Here is a 26,709-nt window from a genome sequence, read left to right on the forward strand (position 1 = left end):
GAAACCCTGAAAGTAGGATACATACAAGAAGGGCATCAGACTGTGTGAGTGTGTTCCAAGTGTTATAAATGAAAATTAGTCCAGCCAAGTTAAAAATGAAATAATAAAAAATTTATTTAGGATCGAATTCTCTCTGAGCCAGCCACAAGGAAAAGGACAGTGCCGAGGAAGGACGCCTCTTGGCAGAGGTTCCCCTGGACACACACACCACCCTCCTGGACCCTGCAGTTCTTATAGGAAATTTTCTGCCCAAGGCCAGGATTTCAGCCATCTGCCTTTTCTTTCCATTCAGAGCCCCACATATTCATAAAGTTCTTCTCTCCAAGCTGGGGGCTGAACAATCCAGGTCCAGGTGTCTACAATTTTTCCTGATGGTTAGGGGAACTGTGGCATTCAGATGTATCAGCCCCTAGGACTGGGATGCAAAATAATCCAGTGGAATCATGGGAGGGGGTTCTGGGGATGAAAACCACCCCAAAATGAAAAAGAGGGGCACAGTGGAGGGGGCTGGATGGGTGTGCAGGTTGGGGAAAAGGGAACCCCATCCCTAGGCTGTGTTTGACCTGTCACCATAACCTGCAGAGGTCCAGACTGGACTGGGCTGTGGGAAGCAGGCACAAGGAAGGCAGTCACTCTTCCTGGTGTTACCAGGAGGGAAGGAGAGGGATAGCTGCTGCTGGACCTCGGCAGCAGGCCCTGTATATCCCCCCACCCTGCGGCTACCAGTGTACCAGGAGGAAAGGAGAGAGGACGCTCTGCTGATCGGGACTGCAGATACAGACTGGACACATCTTCACCTCCAGCTGCCAGTGTGCCACGGAGACTCCAGGGACAGACTCTGCAGCCTTCTCATCCTTCGGCTACCGGAAGAATCTACAACACCCCCCTGCCGAGCTGACTTTTTAATAAAGAGCTGAACACTAATAAAGGCATAGACCCTGTTCATTTCACAGCGATCCAAATGATCCCAGTCTTGGGTCATTACCAAGATGATCAGGTCCCAGGTGTTCTAGTATCTTTTTGGGACAGCCCACCTCTGGACTAGCCACATGTATTAGATTGTAAATGAGTCATTGTCCGAAAAAGACCGGCTCTGGTGTAACTGAATATGTGAAGTAGGGGGGCAGCTCACAGTGCTGGTAATAACTAAATATAATACATGCCAAAACATATTTCCCTTGATTCAATACAACAATATTTCATTGGTGCAAATTATAATCATACATATCAAAAGGAGGGCTACTATGAAGGTGAAAAATCTTGAGGGCCAGATTTACAAGGAAGGTCTGAGGTAAATTTGCTTGTTCAGCCTGGAGAAGAGCAGGTGACAAGTGACCCTGTCATGGTTTGACACTGGCACAATGCCAGTGCCCCCATGAAAATGTGATCCCTCCCTTGAATGCTGTGAAGTGGAATCTAGAATAGAGCAAAGCAGGCCCAAGCTTAATAACAGGAAAAAAACTTTATTAAACTACCACTACAAAAGAAAAGAGAAAACTAAAGAAGGGGGAAAAAAACCACACAAAGATCCAAATGAAAACCTTGCAAAACATTCCTCCCCCCACCACCCAACTCCAACAAACCACAGTGAGACACAATCTGGACCCCAATCAGGTTTCCACCCTCCAGACAATCGATACTCAGTCCATCGAGGGAACAGAGTCTCTCCTGTGCCACAGACCCCCCAAGAAACACAGCTCCACATCCTGTGTTTCCATGTCACACATGGCACCGCCCGGAGAAAAAGTTTGCCATGGTGACCTTTCTCCTTTCCATGCACAGTGCTCTCACCAAATGCATGGATGGACAGACTGCCTTTAGGATTTTTCCTTTCAAGGATGCCCTGCCAAGAGGGGAGAAAACAACAGTTCAGTTTTTCATTGTTTGGGACCACAGTACCCCCCATTTTCCCCTGGGGCCGAGGGTTCAAGAACAGAGATCTTCTTCTCTTCTCTTTCCTTTCCAGGACAGGGGTGCCACCACAAACCCCCTAACCTTTTCTCTGTTCACTCCACTTTTGTCTTTTTCCCAGCTGAAGCAGGTCTCTTGGCTCACTGGCATCCTCCCAAAACACAGTCCCTCTTGAAGGAGAAGATTTGGTTCAGGTTGTGGCTAACATGGAAAAGTCCAGCCAAAAACCACTCCTTGTCCCCCTCCCATCCAGAATTCCTCCTTCCAACATCCCATCCCAGGGTCCAAGGTGTCCCTCTTCCACTCTTTCAAACCGAGGAGGGGAAAGGAAAATTCACAAAGCTTTCATTTCTCAAGGAAGGGTTAAAAGTCTGAACTCCCAGGATGGCTCGATGCCCAGACATCCAGCAACTCCCACACAACTGGGCACCTTGCAGCAGCTCCCCCCCACCCGCTCCTCCTTCCTTGAGGCTTTCTCTCTCCCTCTCGGGAGAGGAACTCTGGGCGGGGGGAAATGGAGACATCCCAGATTTCTCCACCCTTCTACCTGCAGTGGCCAGCCCAGTTCCAGTCCTTCCACCACCCTTGGGCCCTACCTTTCAGGCCATGGGGGCTTCCCCTCCCCCACCCAGCTCGTGGCTGGGCGGGGGAAGGTCTGCACTGCACGCTGACTGGAACCAAAGAGAGCCAGTTCTCCTGGGAATTCTGCTTTCAACCCCTCTGTGTTCTCAGAGGCGTGTCTACTTTCAATTGGTCAATATCTAAATTGACCTCTGCCTTCCGGAAAAAATTCTCTTTCCGTGTCAAACCACGACAGACCCCATTACTTCCTCATGGGGGCTAGCAGCTGGGGAGGTTCAGGTTGGCATTAGGAAAAGTTCCTTCTCTGAATATGGTAGGGCACGGTAAGGACTTAATGAGCACAATTGCTTGTCTTGAACACTGCTACTACAGAAGGACTTTGCTATGGGATAAGCACAGATGGGAACAACAGGATGGCTCTGACTCCAAGGACGGTGTAATTGAGATCTGGCTAGCACATCCTGTGTAATGGATGCAGACAAAAATTCCCACTGTGGCAAATTGTGTAAAGAAGCAAATGCTCATAGGGTTAAAGATCCCCTCAAGTTACAGAACAGATTGTACCTGTGACCACAGAAGCTCCTACTGCCAAATATGCCTACAAGAATACCTGAAACTGGACTGTAAATTAGGCCACTGTGGAGGGACAGATAAACAAACCTGGGAAAGAAGAGCATGTCACTAAATAATGGACATAAAGAATGCAACCACAAGGAAAGCCATCTCAGCAACTGTGCTGAAATCAGCTCTGAATGGGTGAAAGGTAATTCTTGCAGGGGGAGATTGTGACTACATATCAGAAGCCACTGACTTAAAAGAAGAGAAAGACTGAGCATGGGACTAATTAGTATGAGAAGACAGGGAATAATTTAACCAATTGCAGATCATTTAACCAACAAGCAGATCGTGACACCAATAGAATAAGAGAACTGTGTAACTAGTTGTGAGAGACTGGAATGTTAATGGTTAATATTCAAACAGTCTTCCGTTTACAGTGATTGCCCAGGTGCAGAGGAGGTGCACACCCATCACCCAGGGCAACAGCTGAGTGCTGAACAAGACAAGGGAGGAGGCTGATAAGAGGCAAATCCTACTGAGGTGAAAGAGTGCTTTTCATCATGCCAATGTCCATACACAAGTGGCTCAGCTGTGAAGACTGCCCTCTGGGGAAGCACCAGGACATTCACAGTAGGTCTGATGTTGATTATCTCTATTTAAGGGCCATAATTCACACAACAGATACTTCACCGATGTAAGAGGCAGCTGTAAAATCTCAGAAATGGTAATTTAGCATCAAAGATTCCCAAAATATCCCTTGATCCTCAGCATTACATCATCCATTGTAAAATTCACTACCCCAGTGGGGGTACTTGGGCATTCTCACAGAGCCTGAGCCTATATTAACACACCAGATTTTGTGTGTCAGGGGCTTCCCCCATCTCAAATGGATCAAGATTGTGACCATCACTTTGACAAGACTGTGACCAACACATTGACCAATGGACATAAATATTGCAAGAATCAAATCTTGCTGCAGAATCCACAGGTGGTGACCATGTACCTGTCTACGCTTATCCTTTTTTTCTCTTTCTTTCCTTTACCTTATACATTGAATAGTCTCAGGACTCCCACCACTGAGAAGCCCAGGATGATTAAGGATCAACAGGATGCCACTGGATCCTTAAGTGGTGACTGATCTGTCTGCATCCCTCCTCTCTTTTCCATTTCTTTCTCTCTCTCCACCTCACATTTTGTTGTTCAATTAAATCTGTGAAAAACTGCATTGACTTGTTTGTTCATCAAAAGTATGAAAATAGGATAAAAGGGTTGGGGGGTCGGGGCATGGAATTTGCAGGCTTGGGCAAGGCTGCTAACGCAAACAAAGATTGTGAAAGATCTTGCAGGACTGGCTGGAACTGATAACCGCAGTGGAAGGAGATCCATCACCCCCACTTGTGAAACCAATTGTTGCTGGAACTGATAACCACAGTGGAAGGAGACCCATCACCCCCACTTGTGCTGGATAAAAAGGGACTCAAGAGAAGGAAAGGTTGTCAGCTTTTGGCGGAGCCACGCTCCCAAGCTGCACCCAGTGCTGTTTGCTTGCTATCGCTTGCTGTAATTAATAAAATTATTAATTGATCTTAAAAGGCTGAATCAAATTATTCGCCTCAATTTATAACAAATTCATATTGTTGACTTTGGCAGATTGTCACATTTGCACCTTAATTCAGGCAGAGGCATCTCTCACTAATAGGATCATATCAGGCACTGGAACTAGCTCCCCAGAGAAGTGATCATGGCATTAACCTGGCAGAGTCAAGGGACTGTCTAAATGATGCTCTTGGTCATATGGTTAATTTTAGCCAGTTTTGAAAGGAACAGGGAGCTGGGGTAAGTGATTCTTATGGCTCTTTTCCAACTTGAAGTATTTTATGACTTCCACCAGAGCATGTTCTCCCAATGGACAGAAACAATAAGGGCACAACCTGGTTAATTTGTACCAAGGCTGGTTTCTCCATATTTACAGCAAAAAGAAGATAAATCTGGATAAGTGTCATGACAGAGATATGTACACTGATATTTTCTTGCAGTGTTTTTGTGTCAAGAAACTTTCTAAAGCTGTACAATATTTCAGGTTTATTTACAGCAAGGCCTGTACTGATTAGTATAGACATTTCAATTCAATCAACAGGAGTGCTAAAACTGTACTTGAGAAAAATGCCTTTTGCTTACCTTTAATAGCATTTCTGTTTGGGAAAAATCAATGCCAAACAAAGAAACTGTCAGTGTCAGCCTTACCTAAATTTGTTTGATCATGCTGTAACATATATTTGAAAAGCACTTTCAAGTCTTAGAAGGGGAGTAAAGGTTAAGTATCAGCAACAATGGGCAAATACAGCTGGTAACGTCATAAATAGTTAACAATATTATATGGATGTCATGCTCTTCCAAAGTCATTACTGCAGTTTTGTCTTCAAAACACCATGGGGAATTTGTGATAGGTTTGACACAAAATGTCACTGAAAATGAAAAAGAGAGTACAATTCTGAATGTGATGATGGAAGCATTTGCAGACTGGTATTGTTTGTCCAAATGAATAGAAGAGAGCTAATGATTCATTTTTGCTGGCTTTACTTCTTACTGAATTAGTCACAGCGAAGGTTGCAGCTAGGGAAAAAAAAAAAACAACAACAAAAAAAAACCAAAAACCAAAAAACCAACACACTGAAATGGAAGAAAATGACCAAACATCAGACTCAGAGAGAATGGTAGGGGGACTGGAAATTTCAAAGCATCATTTTTTTGGCCTACTGGTTACCTTGCCAGAATGGCAGATATGTACTTGCTTTTGTGGACCTGATGAGGACATAGAAGCCAAAGTGTAACTAGATGCTTAATGTACCTTTGTCATTTGTTTCTTGTCATAACATGAAGGAGATGCCCTATGGATCTTTGATTCATACTTGATTTCAGATCCATTTTTACCCTAAGCACCTTGCACATAATCCACAGCAAACCAGTCCTGAATAATGAGAGTTGAAAGCAGGTCTTTAGTCTATTTCATCCCTCTCTAAGAAAGGCTTCCCATGCAGAGGGGTGGAGGAATTCAGGATAACTCCTTCCAAACTACTGCCCACCCTTTTCCTTGGGCTTTGTATCATTCTGTGGGTCCCTGAAGCAGTTCCTGCCTGCACCAGCACACCATGAAAGGAGGTCACACCTGGTGCTTTGCAATGGGAATCCCTATAGAAAGCAGAGTATTCATGGACAGCAGTGGATGCCCTGCAGATCTCTCTGCTATCTAAGCCTTTCCAGATCTTGCTCCAGTGCTCCCCACACCAACTTGCTCCCTCACCATGCTTAACTTTTGGCTACTTTCCCACCCTTCCATGCCCTGCCCACCTGGCCTCGATTCTGGCAGCATTCCTGGTCACCAACCATTTGGTGGCTGTAAGTCAACAGCACAGCTCATTCAAATGCCTACTTCTATCTCTGGCATCATGTTAAGCCCGCCTGAAACCATAGCTTCATGTTATGCCTCTGATCCTTGGAAAGCATTTAAGCACCATTACTTCTGCTTTTCCTTCCATTAATAATCTGGTTTTTTTCTAATCAATTTAGGATGAAGCATTATTTGCTTTATGTATTAAATAGGTTTAAAATTCTATTATCATAGTAAGAGACTTAAATCTTGTATTAAGGCAAATAAATTCCTTTGGGAGTTGCTTTTAATCTCATCAAGTCAAACAATTACACAGCTATCATGGGAAGGTATTTGCTAGTTAATGTGGATTTACTTCAGAAAGAAACCCCATTCTTCACTAATACTCTATCTGACAACTCCTCAGTCTTCTCACATCATTTGCAGTGCTCTAAATGCACCTTACCATCACTCCCTGCATCTACTTAGCCACCTGAACTCTTGCAAAAGTTTTTCCTCCAAAGACAGAGCAAACTTTTTCCCTGCTTCCTCCATAGTCTTTTGGTTCTGTACAGGTGTACTTGTATAAGTTCATGTGAGGCCAGAGAATTTCCCTATGGATAAGTATAAACCTTGTACAAGGGTGTCACTCTTTGCAGACTGAGGGAATTAAAATCTGACCTACAAAAGGTTCAGGTGGTGATTTATTTGACCAAGGAACCTCACATTACAATATATGTGATGCAGATTTCATCTCCCCTGCCACTTAATTTTTTTACTGTGATATTTGTCACCTCCCTTATTCCTTTGTGTGTTTCTAGTCACTTTCTAATGGATAGCCATCTATTTTCCCATTTCCTAAGTTGCATACTCAAAAAAAATTTAATATTTTTAATTTTATGCTTCCTTTTAATATTATTTTACTATTTTCCTCTTTTACATTTCTGGAGGAATAGAGACAGTTAATTCTCTTTATTTTGATTGCCTCAGTTTCTCTCATGTTTTTATGCAAATTTTTTTTCTATTAGTTAATTCCATTCATTATTTTCTTCAGTGATCAAGACATTTTTTTCTAAGTAATAAGCATAGCTATTACAGCCAAGTGTCTCTTTATTACATTCCCACTGAATGTAATGAAGTCATCGTTGCTCCTCCTTATGAGACATCTTTTTTATAGTCCCAGCCCCCATGGTGAAGTCTGGGATGTTTGGAAATACCATCCTACAGTACCTTCCTCCCTTCTTCCTTTTGTTCTTCCTCCCCTCCCACTCTTGCCCCCAAAACTTAATGATAGTTAAATATTTAAATATTTAGATTTTTAGTGCTTTTACCAACTGCAGTAGGCACTGGGTTAAGGCTGTCTATAAATTCTATTTTAATCATCCAACAGAGAAACTGAGGTCAAGCCAAAGAGAGTTCTTGTACTCTCACTTTCAAAGGAATCCTGCCATACCAGGCAGAATCCTAGAAGCAAACCCAAACAGCATTTAGTACAGTCCTGCCCACTGACTGCCTGCAAAAAACTCTGTGTGTTATTAAAAACAATTATGGCCAAACAGGGCACAGTCTCTGGCTGAAAGAGGACAGCTCTGGGTGTCTGTGGTAGTGTTACAATAGTGTTTATTTGTGTGTGATAGATCAAGCATCCATAACCCTAAATAGTTTAAAATCTTTGAAAAGTCAAAAGCTTGTATAGTAGTATTTTTTTTACTACCTAAATTTGTTTATTTCTAATTTTGAAAGGATGATATTCATACATTGACAGTGTCTTGACACAATAATTGAGTTGCCTTAACATTATGTTCCTTTAATTATCCACAATAAGTTTCCTTATGAGATGTGAACTGACAGATTGTTCTGGTTTCTGAAGTTGTAGTGCAGTATTATCCAAGTACTTTAAGAATATTTCGTAAGAGAATATTGTTCAAAAAAGAAAAAAGCATATCTGAAAAGCAGAGTCTACATTTGCAGGACAATAACTGCATTTCTTCAAACTGAAAGTACTTAATCATTATCAAAAGATATTTGCTCCAAGTCACACATATATGGCTCAGTATAATCATGTCTTTTCAAAAGTCAAACTGTAAGAACAGAAATATAGATTATATTGGCATTTTAGATATTACCTTTGAATGAAACTTTCTTGTACTATTAAGGCAAATTTCAGAAAAATAAGTCAGAGGAGTATAATACAATTTTTTTTTTTCTAATATCAAACACAACATCCGAATATGTTGGGTTTTAAACTTCCAATGGTTTACAGAGTTACAATGCTGTGTAATAAACAACAAAAAGACATGCAAAAGAGAATTCTGGAAGAGGATTTTGAAAGTTCTTTGCATAAAACAAAGGAAGGAAAGCATAAGTAAGTTGCTGCAAATAAGGAGCTTTAAATGTGTCTAAAATAATTTCACTACATTTGTTGAACAGCATATGGTTAATATTTTCCTTCCTGTAGATCATAATATTCCAGCAAAACTTCTGATTTAACTTAAGTGTTATATACTAAATGCCTCTACTTTTTGTTCCTTAGGAGCCAAAAATAAAAGACATGTCCTTAGTGAAAGCAAAACTGATCTATCTGTAGGGTGCAAAATGGAGAGATTCTCTATGCTGTTTGCTCTCAATTTGCTCTTATTCTTGTCTATCAGATTTTTAGGACTTTAAACATGAGATCGTAGAACCTGTAGTTATACTGACTTTACCAGATATGGTATGTTCAATAAAAAATAGCATGGTCTTATTTTTCTTACTCTTTTGAAAAACTAGCATATTTTATTATTTCATTGAACACACCACAACTTGTAATTGTGCCTGCTATGAGTCTATGATGGCCTCTGGATGAACACAGGGCTTTCTAAGACTTCAAGTCAACAAACCACTAAATTTTTTTTGTTATCTAACGATGCTAAGTTCTACATGGCTTGAGACGACTGATGATAATCCTGCAAGGCTTGTAGATTCTTCTACCTATGTTGATATATTATTTTCCATGCTCAACTCCATCATCTCAGGACCTGTGATCTTTTAATTTCAATCTGAGCTCTTTAAATCAGAAATTACTTTGCTCCAGTAAAACTAGTCTTTCAGAAACCGAAGGTTTTAGATTTTCTGTGTAAAGAGCCAAAAGTATATATCATTTTAGAGGATACAAGGCCGTCAAACATACAATGAAAATCAAGGAATTAGAGGGACCAAAGGATTTGCTGTAGAATTTTACTCTCAAAAAACTGTCAGCCTGCTGGTCTATACTGTTTTCATTTTTGTTAACACAGAAAGATAACAAAACAGAACAACTGTTTTAATATATAATTTATATTAAAACGATATAATTTTTTTTTTGCCTGTCAAATCATAGCAAGGCTTTTCATAGCAATTCTATATAAAAAATGGACAAATTGGCAGCGTGGCTTCCCAGGAACATCTTGACCAGACAGCAGAGTTCCTCTTGTAGCCCGTTTGCTGCCAATGGGACAACTGGCCCTGGCAGTTAACTCAGAAATGGAGCAGGGCAGCAAGCCTTCAGAAAAACGCTGGACCTGGGATGACATAGTTTCCACTCTGCCTGAATTTGCCTCTGAAGCATTTTGTGTGGTGTCATGTCGTTATGGATCCATCTCTGTGGGAGAAAATGACCCAAAACTGACCCAAAGAACTGCAGCTGTTAGTGCTGCAGATTGTGCACATAGTAGGGAAAAATGGGAAGCATTTTTATTGCAATTTGGGAAAGAGTGAACCTGTGGAATTGTTTTTTTGTGCTTTAGTCTTTCAAAACAATCATCCAATTCATTAAAAATAGAAAAGAATTATTAGAATGACAGACTAATCTCAACAGAACTAGTATAGATCTTTTAAGAAAATAGTAAATAAGTAATTTATTTTAAAGGTAAGTTTTATTTCAATGAGCTTTCTTTGTGCCATCATATATATATTTTGAAATAGTGACAAAATATAAAATACTGAATCATTGTTTTTCTGCCTTTTTTTTTTTTCTTTTAGTTAATTCCATTCATTATCTTCTTCAGTGATCAAGACATTTTTTGTAAGGAATAAACATAGCTATTACAGCTAAGTGTCTCTTTATTATGATTTCTAAATCATTCCTGTTTCTAAATCATCCCTGTTTCTAAATCATCTTTGAGAAAGGAAACATAACTTTACAGTCATGGGTAATTGTTTTTGAAGGCTCCAAACTGTGGACAATGGATCACTGTCAGCTATAATTATTGACTCAAAAGACTTTGAATAAAATATTGTTAAAATTATATTCTGGAAACTAACTGCAAGCAGGATTAGAGTTGTATGACTGGACTGCATAAGAAAATGGCTAAGAGATTGCAAAGCAGTGGCTCCTGAATTGTGTTCAGCATTGGAGAAGCCCTTTTGTGGCACACTAGGAGCGATGTCCCCTAATATATTTATCTACTGCTGGATAAAAATATGTGATCAATGAGAAAACAGATTTTGCAAATAGTACATAGTTATATTGGTTAGGCAAAATCAAAGAAAGCTGTGAAGCAACTCAGGGAGACCCAATGAAGTTAAATGAGTTGACCAGAGATGGAGGTAAAAGAAGGCATGCTGAAAGAGTATTCTGAAATAATGTTAAAATATATTGAAAAGGGTAATGGAAAGAATATCCAAAAGAATTTGAGACATTGTTTCAGATGCTATTATTACTTAGAAGAAATATTCTTACAAAATCAAACTGGAAAAATAGCTCTACTGTTTTTCCCCAGTCTTGGGTTTTAACTTAAGAATGAAAAGTGTTATAGTTATTTATGAATGTTTCAGTAAAAGTATCTTTTTTCTCTCTATATATGTATCCTTTCTCTATATAGAGAATCCAACCCTAACTTAACTCCATTCCAGCCTGAAGGGATTTGGAGAATATTGGTGGTTTGACACCCATGTTTTCCTTCAGTCATTTTCTCAGTATATATGAGCCAATAATTTGTTTTGCTGTGTCTTTCAGAATAGAGGATGGAAGATAAGGGGACCTGACCCCTGCTGACTACTCCAGGTTGAATGAGTCAAGACTGACATAGAAAAAGTGGAGATGGCAGCATATACAGAAATGAAGCAGTCACTTTGCAGGCATGTGGGGTAAGAAAATGACTGTAAGCAGAGACCAGCCTGAGTTCCAGTCATGTCCTTGTCATGGTATGACACCGGCACAATGCCAGCGCCCCCATGAAAATACAACCCCCCAAATGATTTGCTGTGAGATACGATCAGGAACAGAGCAGAGCAGGCCCAAGCTTAATAACAAAGGAGAAGATTTATTAAACTACTACTACTATAAAAGGGAAAAGAAAGGAAAAAACCACTAAATACAAAATGAAAACCTTCCAAAACATTCCTCCTCCCCCCCCCCAACTCCAACAAGCCACAGTGAGACACAGCTTGGACCCTCACTCAGGTTTCCACCCTTCAGACAATTGATACTCAGTCCATCGAGGGAGAGAAGAGTCTCTCCTGTGCCACGGACCCCCTAAGAAACACAGCTTCTATTCCTTGTGTTTCCATGTCACACATGGCACTGCCCAGAGAAAATCTGCCAATGTAACATTCTCCTTTCCATGCACAGTGCCCTCACCACCAATGCACGGATGGACAGACTGCTCTTAGGATTTTTCCTTTCAAGGATGCTCTGCCAAAAGGAGAAAAAACCAACAGTTCAGTTTTTCAGTTTTGGGACGTCAGTCCCCCCCATTTTGTTCCTCCCCTGGGGTTGAGGGTCTCAAGAACAGAGATTTGTAGAATATTTCTGTACTTTTAATTTCTCTCTTCCTTGTGCTAATTTTTAAAATATTTTTAATAATAATTTTTGATGAGTAGTTTGTCATACATGCTTGCTCATGTTTCTGTCTTTGTGACTTTTCTTTCCAGTGCACTGCATTGAATCCAATGTCACCATTTGTGAAGCCTCTTTTTTTTTGTTTTTCATGCAGTTGTCAGCTACTTGTTAAAAATAGCTACATTATACTGCCATTAAATATTCATTAAATTGAGTTGTGGCAGGCTATAGAAACATCCAATTAAGCAGTTCACTTTCTACACAGAAGTCTACGAATGAGCAGTCTTCTTTCTTTTCAATAATGCATCAAAGGCTGCCCTTAGTGTCTGCAAAATAATTGATAAGGCAAAAGTTATTTGTAAAATACATACTAGAAATAGAAAAGTAGATTAGAGGGGATAATTTTGCCTTGGAACTTTCTTCTGACTGTGGGAAAAGCCTAGCATACTTTGATTTAATTTTTACGTAGCCTGGGGGAACCTGAAATGCTGCACCTAATAATTCAATATTTTCTGTTTCTGACATGTATTATGTGTTACTAGGTCTTAAAAACCAGAGCAGGAAAACACATCATAAGCTTTATTCATCCTGAAACCATTACAGGGCACTAAATACACCTGGGTCCCGGCAAGGCACAGTGGTGTTTTGGACCTGTACAGTTTATATTTTTTTGTAGCTAACCCGCTGGTACACCTGTGGATGTGTGTGTGCCCAGGACTGCCATCTGTGCAGGCAGAGCTGAGCTGGTTGGAGCAGCAGTCACAGCAGAGGTGAATTGGCTTAGGCTTTAGCATAGCCCAGACCACCTCTCTGAATTCCCAGGGCCAGCTCGTGCTGCTGACCCCTCCCTGCTGCACTGATTAAAGATATTAAAGCTAGCTAGGTTTGCTGTAGGCCTTATCAAACAGCTCCCTCCTCTGCAGTGCAGATCTGCCTCACACCCTACACTGGTTCTGCCGGAGGGGTGAGTAACCTACAGTGAGGCTCTGCAGGGACCTGGGGTCTGTGCCCTGAGCAGCTGGGCTGCTCCAGGATAATAGTGTCACAGGGCAGTGACATCAGCTGGTGCCAGTCTCCTGTTTCTCCAGCCCTGGGCATGTCCAGATACCAGGCTTCTGTGTAAGCCTCTGTAAACCATGTTTATCAGGTTGTACATTCCAGGCCTCTTGCATAGCACCCAGTAGTTTCCATTTTGCCTTGTATGTATTTTACCTGCTGTCACTTATTCATTATTTCTCAGCTGTCTTCACTTACTGATGTTAAGTCACCCCTTTATTTAATTTCTAATTCCAGGGGATTACTTCCAAATGTACTTTCTGGTTATTACCAGAGCCCTGTATACATGCTGGCCATTAACTCCATGACATAATGGTTCAGCAGACCAGAAACTCTCTGGCCATTTAATTCCCATTTGAAATGTAAGATTTAATAGACTTAAACATGAAGCAAGGCACTACAAGATGTACAGTACTTATTTTTTTTTTCTTGTTTACCTTGAGAAAAAATTACAATTACTTTCTTTGTTCAAATATTAGAGTGTAATATTTGAGACACAAAATCTTGTATCAGCCTTCAGTGATGTCAGAGGAGGGGTCCTATGAATGTGGCAGCTAACTATGACCACCTAAGCTACTTAGAGCCTTTCAGACAAAGGAAATAGACTGATAAGGGACCTAGCTATGAAGGAGGGTGTGCTTTTTGATGTAGCTGAGAATCATCTGCCACAGCAAATCCCAACCATACCAAGAAAAAGGGGTGAAATCCTGGGAGATTTATGGGAGCAGTGGTAAAATTCCTACCTGAGAAGCAGGATTTCTCATATGATAGAGATGAGCATGCATCTACAGAGCAACAAGCTCATTCTTTACTAATTTTTCAACTTGCCCTTGAGGCAGTGTGCAAGAAAAATACTTTGTGAACATTTAGATTGTTTACTACAGTGTCACTATTAAAGTTACATCTCAATTAAAATCTTATTTAAAACTATGAAAATAATACATTTTATATAATAAATGCAAAATATAGAAAATAACTCAATTGGAAATGAAAAGTAAAGCTGCATATTTTTTCTATGTTTTCTACATTTTTACATTTCTACTACATTTACATTTCTACTCAGGAAATCACAGACAAAATCATTCAGAATTCCAATCTATCAGAAAGTCCATGCTTGTCAGATGTATATGAGATGTACATGTACTGAAAGAAGAAAATAACTTCTCTGCTATCTACTGCTATGTATAAATAATATACATTATTTATTGATTTTCATTAGTCGTTTTTCATAACATTCAACTATTTCTATAGAAGTAGAAACAGAAGTTTGAAGTTTTAATAATTAAAATGCTGAGATGGTAAAAGCTGTGACATAAATGAAACAAAATCAAGTCAGACTGTGATCTTGCTTACTGGTATGTATAGAGACAGTGGCATTGTTCCTTAAAAAAGGCTTTTACATATTTTATTCTGTGAGGCTTGCTACAATTGTGCCTGGATAGCAGAGGAAATCAGGCATAATTAGAATTGCCAGCTTTTGAAGTTTGGCTTAGTATTTACAGGGATCAGCTAAAGCCCAGTCAAATCAATGGAAAAGCTACTGGGATGAGTCTCTGCTGTGCTAAGCACAGCAATATTAAGCAATGCCTGACTTGATGTTAAGTGAGCTGCCTTGTGCAGGGCCATGCAAAAGGCAGCAACCAGGGGCTAGAAAGGAGCACAGTGACAGGGCAGGGTAAGCCTCAAACAGGCTTTGGTTGCAGGGGCTGCTCAGTCTCAGCTGGTGCAGCACCTCCCCGCAGTAGAGACAATGCATGGCTTGAGCACTGCTGAAGCCATGAGTAGTTTGGCCTCCAACTGAAACTCAGGCAGTGTCTGATAATAAAGTGTCTTAGGGTTTGTGTGCTTCTCACCACATTATTTACCCAGTTCTCGGCAGGAATATAACATCAGTAGCAAGCAGAGGGTGTTTCAAAAATCAATCTACTGCTTTATTGCTAAACTGTCAGGTAATGCATAATTCCTTAGATCTCTTATCTGAGGTACCAGTCCTAATGCCTCCATAATACATTAAAACTTCACAGGGAAGTATGCAGATTTTTAACTAGCTTGTACTTGTATAAATACACACTTGTGAAAGAGAGTTTTTAGCAATATTATGAGGAGCAGATTAACTGTAATACTAGTTTGATGAATTTTATGTTCCCTTTTATTATCTCTATTAAAATCCTTGCAACTGTTTTGAAAGGAGAAAAAAATAACCACCATATTCTGCAATCAAGAATGATTCCTCATGGGCTTCTTAAGACAAAAATAGATAATGCATAGAAACAGAGTGGTCATTCACATTGGAAAGTTATCATGGAAGTGATCCATTTGGTATTTAGTGAGCCTCAAAGAGAAGGTTCTGTGGCAAATATAATTCATCCTACATTCCAAATGGAAAATGCAGGGATTATAAAATACACTGAAAGGCCTATTTGAAATTATGGGCTTTCATTTTGGGGGTTATCCTTTGTGCTGTGTTTCTTAAACTTGGCAGGAAAAAAGCATTGGCTGAAAGAGCTCAAAAACCTCTTATGACTGGCACCCTATAATGGGCATCTTAGTGAGCTTTCACTGCTTTTGGGCTTGAGTTTAGCAATCCATTTTTGTCCAAATAAAGCCTGGATTCATTTCAGCACCAGTATGCTTTATAGCATATTCTGTAATAATGAAGCAGCATTTAGTGAATCAAAACCTAGAGATGAAATAAAACAGCCTCAGCTTTGTGCATTTACTGACAATGTTAATTTTGCAGTCTTCAGTCTGAAGTGGTTCATATCTTCTCAGCAGTGTAAACAAAATGGAATTTTGTGGTCTTAAGGTTATGAAAAGAATAAATAAACAATGCTTCTTATTTGGAAATAAGATGTGGTGCAGCTGTGAAACAGTTCTCCTCCAGCAATCACCTTTAACTCTGCCCTGCCTCATCTCATGCTCTCTAGCAGGAAAAGCTCTCAGGTTGTCTTGTGCAGGCAATGTCATTGGTAACAACTATTCTGTCCCTTTCTGGAATGACTTTTACCAGGTTTACCCACCACAGAAAGCTACCTGGTTTTCTTAAGCTTGCAACTTGTCCAGTCTTTTGTGTCCAAAACTGCTGCCTTCTCATTAACTACACCAATGTTGAGAGCATGGTCATATTTTAATTTCATAAAGGTGGAATTACGGGTGCTTGAAGCTAACTGTTGGTGTCAGCCCTGTGCATCACTTGTAAAAGGATAGTTATAGTAAAAAGAAAGTTCTGGTCCTTTTGGTTTTTATAGGAATTGCTGATCGTATGCAAAATGCAAATGAACTTAATTATTATGTATTTTCCCTATTTAATAACCAGAATGTGCCAGCATTTTGCTTCATGTGGTTGTAACACTACATAAGAGGGTGTCTAGTGTGAAAAAAGTGTTTGATCTACAAAAAGTGAATGACAGAGCTTCAAAGTAGAGCAGGGTAATGCATTTTCAGATTTCCCAGCCATTTTATTGCTGCACAGGTTATCAAAACAGTAGCCGTGTACTACCTTGGCTGAAGTTACAGATTTATTAAGCAGTAGTAAATAATTGTTTTTGTTGGAACATGTTTAAAATGGGTAATAAAGCTGTAATTATCGGTATGAATGCCTGTTCTTACTTAAGTTCTAACTCCAGAGTTCTAATGTTCATGCCTCATTAATTCCTGCTCCAGAGTTTTACATCAGCAAACTCATTTAATGTCCCTAAAATATGCAATCTTCTTCCAAATGAAGCTGGTTTTTCTGCATGTAAGAAAGATGTTCCATCAGATAAATGAACCAATTTTTTTTTTAAACTTTTCTTTAGCCTTTTACTCTGTTCCTTCCAAAGACAGAACATTAGGTCTTAGCACTTCATATTCTAGGGAAGATATGAATTTTCCAGTAGCCCAGAATGAAGCTATTATGCTGTCTCAGTGCAAATGTGACGCTCAAGAAGGTACACTTTTCTTAAATTATATTTCTGTTAAGTACTCTAAGCCTTTCTAACTAAGCTGCAAAATGTAACTGGATTGCTCTCAAGTACAAAATTTGGAATAATGCCAAGATAAAAACATCTTCTACTTCCTACTTGAAGAAGAAAATTTTTGAAAAATAAAACTGACAGTATCGATGAAGCAGATGCATTTTCTGTCTGGACCTTCGCTTATTCAATTTAATCTATCAAATTGCAAAATCATTTCCATTCAAACACCTGTCATCTTACACTTCTTATGAATAATTTCTTTATAATCTATTCAGAAATAACAATAACTATCAATAGAATGGGATGTAATGACACCAAACTGAAAAGTTTTAAATAATAATTTTTATTCACACTTTTCTTTAATGATTCTTATTAACAAAACCTCTGAATATTGAGATATTGTTTAAAATACAAATGTTAACTAGTTTACTGTTTGGTTTTAGAAGTGATAAATTTTTATGTAGTGATTATGTGTCTTCGTTTACCCCTCAAAAAAACTTCTCTCTTCAGTTACCTACTGTAAATCAAACTTAAGGTTTCAGAGTGGGAAGCTGTTGAGGTTATGTGCAAATCAGAAGGTAACTGAGGAAAAGACCCAGTGCTCTACTGTGTACACCAAGGGGGGAACAGTCATAATTCAGAGCGCCATCCATTTTAAGAGGCAGGAATCAGGTGCCTGGGTCAAGATGTGCATATGAGGTGATGTCTCAGCACTGCAACAGCTCCAAACCAAAACAAGTTTGTGCTGGCAGTCTGTGAATCAAGGAGGAAGGGACTTCGGAAGAAACGGAATTATTGTGAGGAAAAAAAGGAAAAGGCAAAGGCAATAGGAGGGTGCTGAGTGTGGTAAAAGTATCAAGGAGGTGCCTGGAAGGTCCAGATATAAATTCACAGACAGGGAGGCTGTTGTGCTCTTTGTGGAGGAACTCTGAATCACTCTTGGTAAAATTGGATAAGAGGAAAACTTATGCACTCACCTGAACAGCAAAGCATCTTTACTTCCACATGGAGCTTTAGGTAGAATAAGATTTATGTAAGAAAAGCTTTATTAAGTAATTTAAAACAGGTTTCATATACACTTTAGGGTTTTTTGGGCAGCTGAACTGCAGACTAAGAAATGTGATTTACTGTTGTAGAGGGGAAATGAGAATGATGGATGAATGTGTGTGTAATGCCCATGATGTACAGTCCACCAGGCTGATGTGTAGGACAAAGCAAAGTCACTCAGATTTTATTTTGTAGGAAGAATAGTGCTATGTGTTATTTTAGTCTCAGAGACAGGGTCATTCCCCAGTAAAAAGGAACTTCAAAGGGGCCTGAGTTTGGGACCATGGTTCACCATATTGTACCTTATTCAGAAAGTGCTGATGTTGACAGGTACAAATTTTAATGACAAAAATGCAAAAAAGACCTGGACTCCCAGTTTAACTAAGTGTATATTATTGGTAAAATATCTGGTAGAATATATACCAACTCAGAATAATACCTTAGAGATCTTATTTACTTGGCATGCCAATAGAGTACTGGCATAAATCTGTGGACATTTTCATGGTATTGAAGAATAGATTTTATGTAGGAGAATAGACTCACATGTCTACTTTTTGAAACGTTATTGAGAGAAGGAGATTTGTGTTGATAATACATGAATCCTGTTACCTGGCAAATCAATTATCAAGACTTTAAAAATCAAATCAGTTCTCTGAAGGATGTTCTTATCACCTACTAATTATATTAATTATACATTTAAGAAATAACAGTAATGCTCTGTTGTGCCAGTGAATCATTGATCCTTAGTTTAGCCACTTGTGGACTGTGTGGGAACTACATGAATATCAGGCTATATGACTATGAAAGAACACTACTTTGTAAAATATTCTGCTCTTCAAGAATCCTCTGAAGCAGAGAATGCTGATTAGGAGGTACAAGAGCTTGCTTTCATCTTTCAATAAATAAATTAATATCCCTTTCACTGGCTGTGGGGAGGAAAAACTTAAATATTAGTTTGAAATCAAGGATGATTTTCTTCCCATGTTGATATGTCGGAGAGGAAAAGACCATAAGAATTTTACAAAACATCTCCAAAGAGTTAATGCAATGTTTACAAACCCTCTGCAAAAAAAAAAAAAAAAAAAGAAAAAAAAGGAATTGTACTGTTTGTACTGTGATTCTTACTTATTTAGTATAGAATATTTAGTATAAAAGTCTTTCCTAAAAACTTCTATATGAACTCCTATGGAGTTAGAATTCCTCTGTCCTGTCTGTGTAGTGGGTCAAATCTGGAAAATTTTGCTCCCTCTGTGATTTATCTTTATGGAGCTGTTTCAAGGGACCTGTGTACATTTTACACTTGTGTGAAATATGTGTCCTGGACACCTGGTACTGAGCAGCAGTTAATCTCTTTTACAGATCTACTCCTACTAGGCTAAATCCACTTACTGACATAAATATAGCCATATGAAGAGGACTTGGGAGGCAGGGATCAAGCAATGCTAAAGTAATTGGACAAAAACGGGCCTTAATATGGTATCTAGAGAGAAATATGTGGTATCTGTATGAGAAATAAGAGCTGAACTAACTACTTCCATTCTCTCACATTTTTTATGAGAGAAAAGCTAAGACTGGAAATTGGGGATCAGCAAATTTGTAAAAGTTTTCGTTACCTGTACTTCATAGTGGAAGGAGTCTCTCTCTTCCATTCTAATGTTAAGAAGTACAATATCATTCAAGTGACTTACTAAAAGATCAGAACCAATCTTGATACATTTCTGCTCTAATACTGAATATTTTTGGACCTGAGAATGAAATGTCATTTTACACCAGGAAATACCAATATTCCTCTGCATTAACAGGTTCTTTTTGTTTTTGCTTTCCTTATTTTTCAGCCCCTTAATTGGCCTTGTAACAACTGACACACTAGGTTATAGTCCAGGTTATATTTCGATGCAGGCAGCATTGTGCCACTCATAGCAACTCTCAGCTAGTTGCTCTATGCTAGAAAATGAGCCTCACCCAAGTTCAGGTGGAGGCACTTTGACAACTAATGAACACCTCATCTGCTTCAGATTTTTGGACCTTCTCCCTGTCTTTCCTAGAATGGTACAGGGAGAGGTCCATCATTCTCACTTCTGTCACAAATTCTTCCAGCTCTCAGCATCACAGAGTCAAAGGCAGACACATGGTGTGTGGGAACTCAGCATATCAATAGCAAATTTCCAGAGCTCTGTTCTTAGACTAGTAACTCTTCTGATCCTTGTTTTCTGGGCAGTCCAATGTCTATAGGTTCCCAAGCAAACACTTTTCCCTCTCACCCTGCTTGTAACCAGTGGAGCCCTTGTCACAAGATAGGAGCATAGCTGCAGTACAACATTTCTGCTCTGCATTTTGCAGAGTAGAAGTAACTAGGTCAGCATAGGAAATTTTTCCATGGAACTGATTCACCTTAAAAGATCTGCTTATGAGTTCTAGGTGTCTATTCCTGCCTAGACCATCTACTGTGTTCACCATATTGCATTCCCAGCACAGTGTTTACACTAACAAAAACTCACTTGTGAATTAAAGCTCATTTCTCCAAACACTTCCATCACAAGAGCTTGCTATTTTTAGCAATCATTTTAAGAGCAGAGTTGCTCTACTGTGTCTTTGTGTTTGAGGCAATGTGGCCCTGCTGCAGGCAGTCAGGGAAAAGCAAGGCTTTTTAGAGCTGATCTGCACAAACAGCCCTAGTAGTGAAATTTCTATTATTAACACACCCATGACACTGGCCCATTTGGAAACTATAAACATCAACTTTGAAGGAAATTTTGCTGCTATTGCAGCTCCTGCTGATGCTACTATTGCTACCTCTGCTTGACAGCAGTAGGAAGACATGGCTGTGAAGTAAAGGAAGGTAAGGTCAGAAAGGAAAAGAAAGCCTTTATCAAAACCATCCCTGAAAAAGTGCTGTCCCAGACTTCATTGAAGTGCCTGGTGTGGTTCTAGCTGCTCCATCTCCAGGAGAGGGACCATTCAGAAGAAAGCAGAGCAAATGAGATGAACCAGACAGTCATGAATTCTTGATTGTTTTTCTGTTTTTATATTATAACACTATTCACATCCAGCATCAATTTTTTTCACTCCATTTAATTTATTTTGCTGAAAAGCTTCTCATCTTCTGAATCAGAACTATCTTGATTAGGGCTGCCGCTTGTGGCTACACCTGATGAGCTGCTTTAACTCCTGTCCTGCCTTTGGTGCCTGTGGTGCTGGAAAACTTCTCTCTTTTGTACCCATGGATTAGCCTGCCCTGCTCCAAGAACTCCATGTAGCTCCAAGGCAGTTGTTGTTCATCTGGATATCCCTAGTTCAGTTTTCCCTCATCCTTCTACATGATGGCTACAGCCTTTTGGCCTGCAGAAACAGCCAGTGCTACATAGAGGTCAATCAAGCAAAAGGGTGCTCTGAAGTTTTATGTCCATGTGCTCTTTCTCTCCTTGAGAATGGTGTATATAAATGTGCTGTTAGGTGAAGATGGTGGCATGCTATGGGTGGTGCCCCCAGTCAGAATTTCCTGTCTATTGGTCTGCCTCTGCTCACTAGATAAGGCACTTTTAGTTGTCCTGGAAACTGACATTTCTCTTGTGAGCCCAGCTGGGTCACCTGCTCAATGGAAATTTCTCCTTGCCCTAAGTATTTTCTCCCACCAAATTATGTATAAGTTTACATGATTCTCTCCTTTTTTACCTGATCTGTAGTTTCCATGAAATCCATTAGTTTTCTCTCTTCTTTATTTTTGCTTCTTGCACTGCTGCTGATCTGGACACCAGGTGCAGGAACATGCATAGTTAAGAGATTTTTATCACATTGAGAGATGTCTTATTCAAGAGCTGCCCAACTGGTTCTGGCACTACAAAAAGTAGTGTAAAAAGATATAAAGACCAAAAGTCTTACTGCAGCTGTCAGTATGGGAGAGCTGAAATGACCAGTTTTGGCTATGGTTTAAATGTCCAGAATAACATGGGTTTCCATGGGGAATCTGTACAAAGGAAACAGTCCAATCCAATATCTTCTTGTGGACATCAGAATATAGCTGCCTGCATGGGAGAAGACAGCAAAAGTGTTTCATGATGGGAGAGAGGAGCCCAGGTGAGCGTCTTCCTAACAGCAAACCACTTGAATCAGTGCTAGTAATCTACTTTTAGAGAGCTAAATTACACCCTGACTTCCTGTCTCACTTATGATCTCTAGGTGTAACTGTGCTATAAATAATAATAGCACTTCTTTTGACAAGAGAAGGAGACTGACAAATTAACTAGGAGAAAGACTGATTTTTTTTCACCTTACAACATATGGATGATCAAGAGGGGGAAGAGAATGTGCTGAACTGGGAAGGTTTGTGTGAGGCTGTGGTTCCACTCTTCCTTGCAGGATTTGTGACATTTCTTTTCGTATGCAGAAGTTAGCAGTTAAAGGAAATAAAGTAAAGATTAAAGCAGAGTAACAGGCAAATTTGGAAAAATTTGCCTAGTAACTGCCTGGTTAAATTCTGTCTGTGAGATCTATAAATCTGTCACTTTCATGAACATAAGATTCTCACAAATCATTAGCCAAAAATTGAGAGATCTATCACTTATTTTCACAGAAAAAAAGATAGTTTTAAGAACAATTGAACTATCTTTCCAAGCACGAAAAGCAATCCTATCTTCTCAGCTATCATTTTGTATGGCTGTGTTCACTGACATAATAGAAACAAAAATCACTATGTCCACTAGTGATTGATATTACACAAACTTTTAAAAGATGAACAGAACAGGTTTCATTATACTCTCTCAATAAACTGATGTTAATTTAGACAATTTTGCATAAAACTTCATAACACCTTAGCACAAAACATCAATAATAGTTTGACATACTTTATGCAGGAGAGAACCTCACTTCTCAAACATGCTGTTTTAAATACTTAGAATTTAACAACTGTAATATGATATAATAATCTACTGTAAACTCACAAAGCATCCAGTATAAAACTTAATTAATTAATTTTCAGTTTTGTTTCTATTGTAGAAATCTTAGCAATAGTTTTAATTTGTTTGTACAGTGCTCTGATGAATCTGGAACACATCTCTGCCTTACTTTTTATTGCAGAGACTATTTTATTTAAAACCACCTATGATGTGGGAGAGAAATTGCGCTTACATTCAAAAAACTCAAGGTAGCAAAGATTGTGAAGTGTCTAAAATTGCCAATAATTATGTATTATAAGTTATAGCCATCAATGCTGAAAAATATTAGCTGATTTTTTGAAAACTATGGAGATTCATAACTTCAGATTTGTTGTACATAGAGACAAAACTTCAGATTTACACCTTTACAAAATTAGTAGAATCCAGCCATTCTGCTAATGTGCTTTCATTTCAGTACCTTTTTTATCTTTTGTGGTATTTGCTCACATTATGGGTTTATTATCTATAATGCTAAATACTCATATTCCTGGAATTCTAAATGAAAGCTGAAAAAAATGTTATTGATGATATAATTGGCAGAGCAATATTAAATGCATGCCTCTTTATATAGATTTTATCTTGCTTTAATTGATGGTGCTTCCTGATAAATCATTTGAACTTATTTGAACTTTTTATCCTCATATCTGCACTATCTGTTAATAAGAGCGTCTGGGCAACTTTTTGAAAACGCATCTGTAAGAAGAAAGAATTGGTGAACATCCAATACGTGGATTAGTCCAAATTACAGATTCTATCTCTAAAATTTTGAGGAAATATTCCATCCATATTTAAGAATTTATTTATGTTTATGTTTGGGATTTTTTCACAAGTCTGGGAATTATTCTTTTTTCCTTTTTTCCTCTTAAGCTTTTCTTCTGGATTCTTTTGTAATATAGCTGCTATAGAGAGAAACAATGTAGTAAGAATTGTGTTGATGGCTTATATGAGCACTGAAAACTGTAAAACTGAGGTTTTTTTTTTTTTTTTTTTTTTTTTTTTTTTTTTTTTTTTTTTAACAGGGTGAAAGAAAACTAGGATTAGGTGTTGCTAAACCTTTGATTTTGCTATATCTCTCCACCTTTCATTAAAAGCATTTGAGCTGCTGAGGTAAATTCTGATATTTTATCAGAGGTTTAATCAAGAGAAATTTGCTATCTCCTATTTGTCCTCAGGAATATAAAGGTGTGTTGTCCCCACTCATCTCTGGAAGAACAATTTTCAGACCTGTCAGGTTTGAAGTTCAGACAATACTGAGTAATCTATTTTGAGCAGTAAACCATGGAGAATAAAGTACCTCTCTGTATGCTTATAGATACAGAATAAAGTATTTGTAGCCATGTATTCATGAAGACTGAATTAATTTTACTCAAACCTTTAGAAGGATATTCACCTTTCAGCATGACTTATACACAGAAAATTTCATCTTATAAGATTTTATATGGAAAATAAACTGCTGCAAGTAGAATAATTTGCAGTCAGAATAGTAGCCAGGGATTTATGCCATCTGGACTTAATTTAATGGGAAGATACCTCAAAATTTCCAGAATACATTGATGCTGAATTAAATTGAAAACTTACTGTGACAGAAGAAGTGCATGTACAAGTTCTTATGGATCATGAGGCTAATAAACATTATGGAAAGAGAGATGATTTTCAGGAATAGTGAATAATCATTTAGTGCGTATTTTGTGAGATGTGAAGTATCTCCCCTATGGTGTTTAGCTCAGGCTTGCAAGATCAACACGTGTTTTTGTATATTTGTCCACTTTACAAGCTTTTGAAAACTCTGTTAGAGGGGCCCATCAGGGCCAACAGCTGTTATTTGGTAAATTCGACTTCTTCTGATGAAAATGGTCTTTACAATAAAAGGCATCTACCAAGGATTCTGCAAAGAGTTTCTCTTCTTGGCAGTATGTATAATTCTGCAGGCCAAAAAAGTCTGGATATTTCCATATATTTATTTTTAATATTTTTTTTTTATAATTATACACCAGGGAGCCCCTTTGAAGGGAAATGTACTCTCTTTCTTCTGCTTAAAATATGTAATTAGGAAATTGTTTTACTTTCTGATTTTTTGGTGTGTCAGATGAACAGAAAAAGAAATGTGACTGGAGAACCCAGTCCTCATCAAACTGAAAGTTGTGAGAGTTTCTATCACTGATATGCAGGTGAACGAAAATGAAAGCTGCAGAATATCTCCCATTAAAGCCTTGAATGTACTCTCATGTTAATTGCTGTGAATCTGAAAACAATCAAAAGTGGAATTATTAAAAAAAATGTGAGAGACAAATCAAGTCTCATGTGTTGATCCCATAGTCTGTATGAAGCTTGCTGCCATTAGAATTTCTAAAAGTTAACTCCCATCAATTCACTTCAATGTTTTCAAAATTCAGGGTTATTAGACAAGCCCTTTTGCCTTATGAACAGATTATGACAAGGAAAACCCACATCGTTGCACTATCGATAATAAGGGAAAAGAAAATAGAAGCATCCAGAGCTCAGGAACAGTTCATCTTGAGGTCAACCTTTGTCTTACCCTGGCTGTGCATCCTGTCTTGTAAAGCTCTTCAGGCTTCTGGGTACTGAGTGCTGCAGTACCTGGAGCAACTTGGGGAGTGCAGTGACGGCTGTGCCCTTCTGTGTGTTGGCATTTATTTATTCAAGGGGCAAACAGAGCCTGTAGGGCAGGAGAGGCAGGTGGGGAGACAAAATCTTGCATTGAAATTTGCTGGAGAGATTAAATAGTGCAGTGAGGTATAACAGGGTGTGATTTTTGCTGAAGAAAAGGAATGCTATGGGGAAGAGATGCACAGAAGTAGTTATACTTCTGAAAGATTCATACTAGTCACCATTAAAGGATAGTAGCTCAGAGAATTAAAAAATGTAAAAGAGAAATAAAAAAGTTTGTTTATAATACTTGTGAATGTTTTATGCTGTTTTATAATGTATAGGATCTTTTGCTAGCCCTTCTTGTCTAAATGTAAATTGACAAATGGGAAGTCAGAAACTGGAACTTTTATTACAGGAACAAATTCTCTCACTTTTTTCTGTTTACAGGCTCAGATCTGAGGCTGAAAAAAATCTTCCAAGAAGTTTATAATAGAAGATATCCATTATTTCCCATATTAGAGTCAGAATTCTCTCTGTCACCTACATCTTTCACGGAGATTGCTCTTTCTGCAACTTGCTCAGGGGTCTTATTGGAGCCCTTGCTTTGGTTACCCATATTCCTTCAACCTCCTCTTATTACATCTTGAGCTACATTAATACACAATATATTTAGACCTTGGTTTTCCATAAAAGTTAATTTTCTCTAGTCACTTGAAGGTGTCCAACCATTCTAACATTTTAAATATAGATTTTTAATGAAAGCTGAGGACCCACAGAAGAATAATTAATTCATTCAGAATTACACAATAAATTTAAACTTCAGCCAGATTTTGGATTTTCTTACTGCTAAGTGGTTTTTTTTTTTTTTTCTTAAAGGTATTCTTAATATGC

At 38.6% G+C, this 26,709-nt stretch overlaps 2 long non-coding RNA genes across 3 annotated transcripts; one reads left to right on the plus strand and one right to left on the minus strand.

Moving 5' to 3' along the window:
* Positions 1–1,443: 1,443 nt before the first annotated feature.
* On the minus strand, positions 1,444–2,855 carry LOC144248305 (uncharacterized). Of its 2 annotated transcripts, XR_013341682.2 has the most exons (3): positions 2,508–2,855; positions 1,996–2,081; positions 1,444–1,843 (listed from the first exon to the last, which is right to left on the minus strand). It is a non-coding gene; the product is annotated as an uncharacterized LOC144248305 (long non-coding RNA). The 2 variants fall into 2 exon arrangements; XR_014951679.1 differs by lacking the exon at positions 2,508–2,855 and having other exon boundaries at positions 1,996–2,449.
* LOC116184601 (uncharacterized) lies at positions 2,564–4,276 on the plus strand. The gene is made up of 2 exons (XR_004149358.3): positions 2,564–3,681; positions 4,111–4,276. It is a non-coding gene; the product is annotated as an uncharacterized LOC116184601 (long non-coding RNA).
* The last annotated feature ends 22,433 nt before the right edge of the window (positions 4,277–26,709 follow it).

This window comes from Lonchura striata, chromosome Z, assembly GCF_050655825.1.
Source record: "Lonchura striata isolate lonStrDom1 chromosome Z, ASM5065582v1, whole genome shotgun sequence".
Lineage (NCBI taxonomy): Eukaryota > Metazoa > Chordata > Aves > Passeriformes > Estrildidae > Lonchura > Lonchura striata.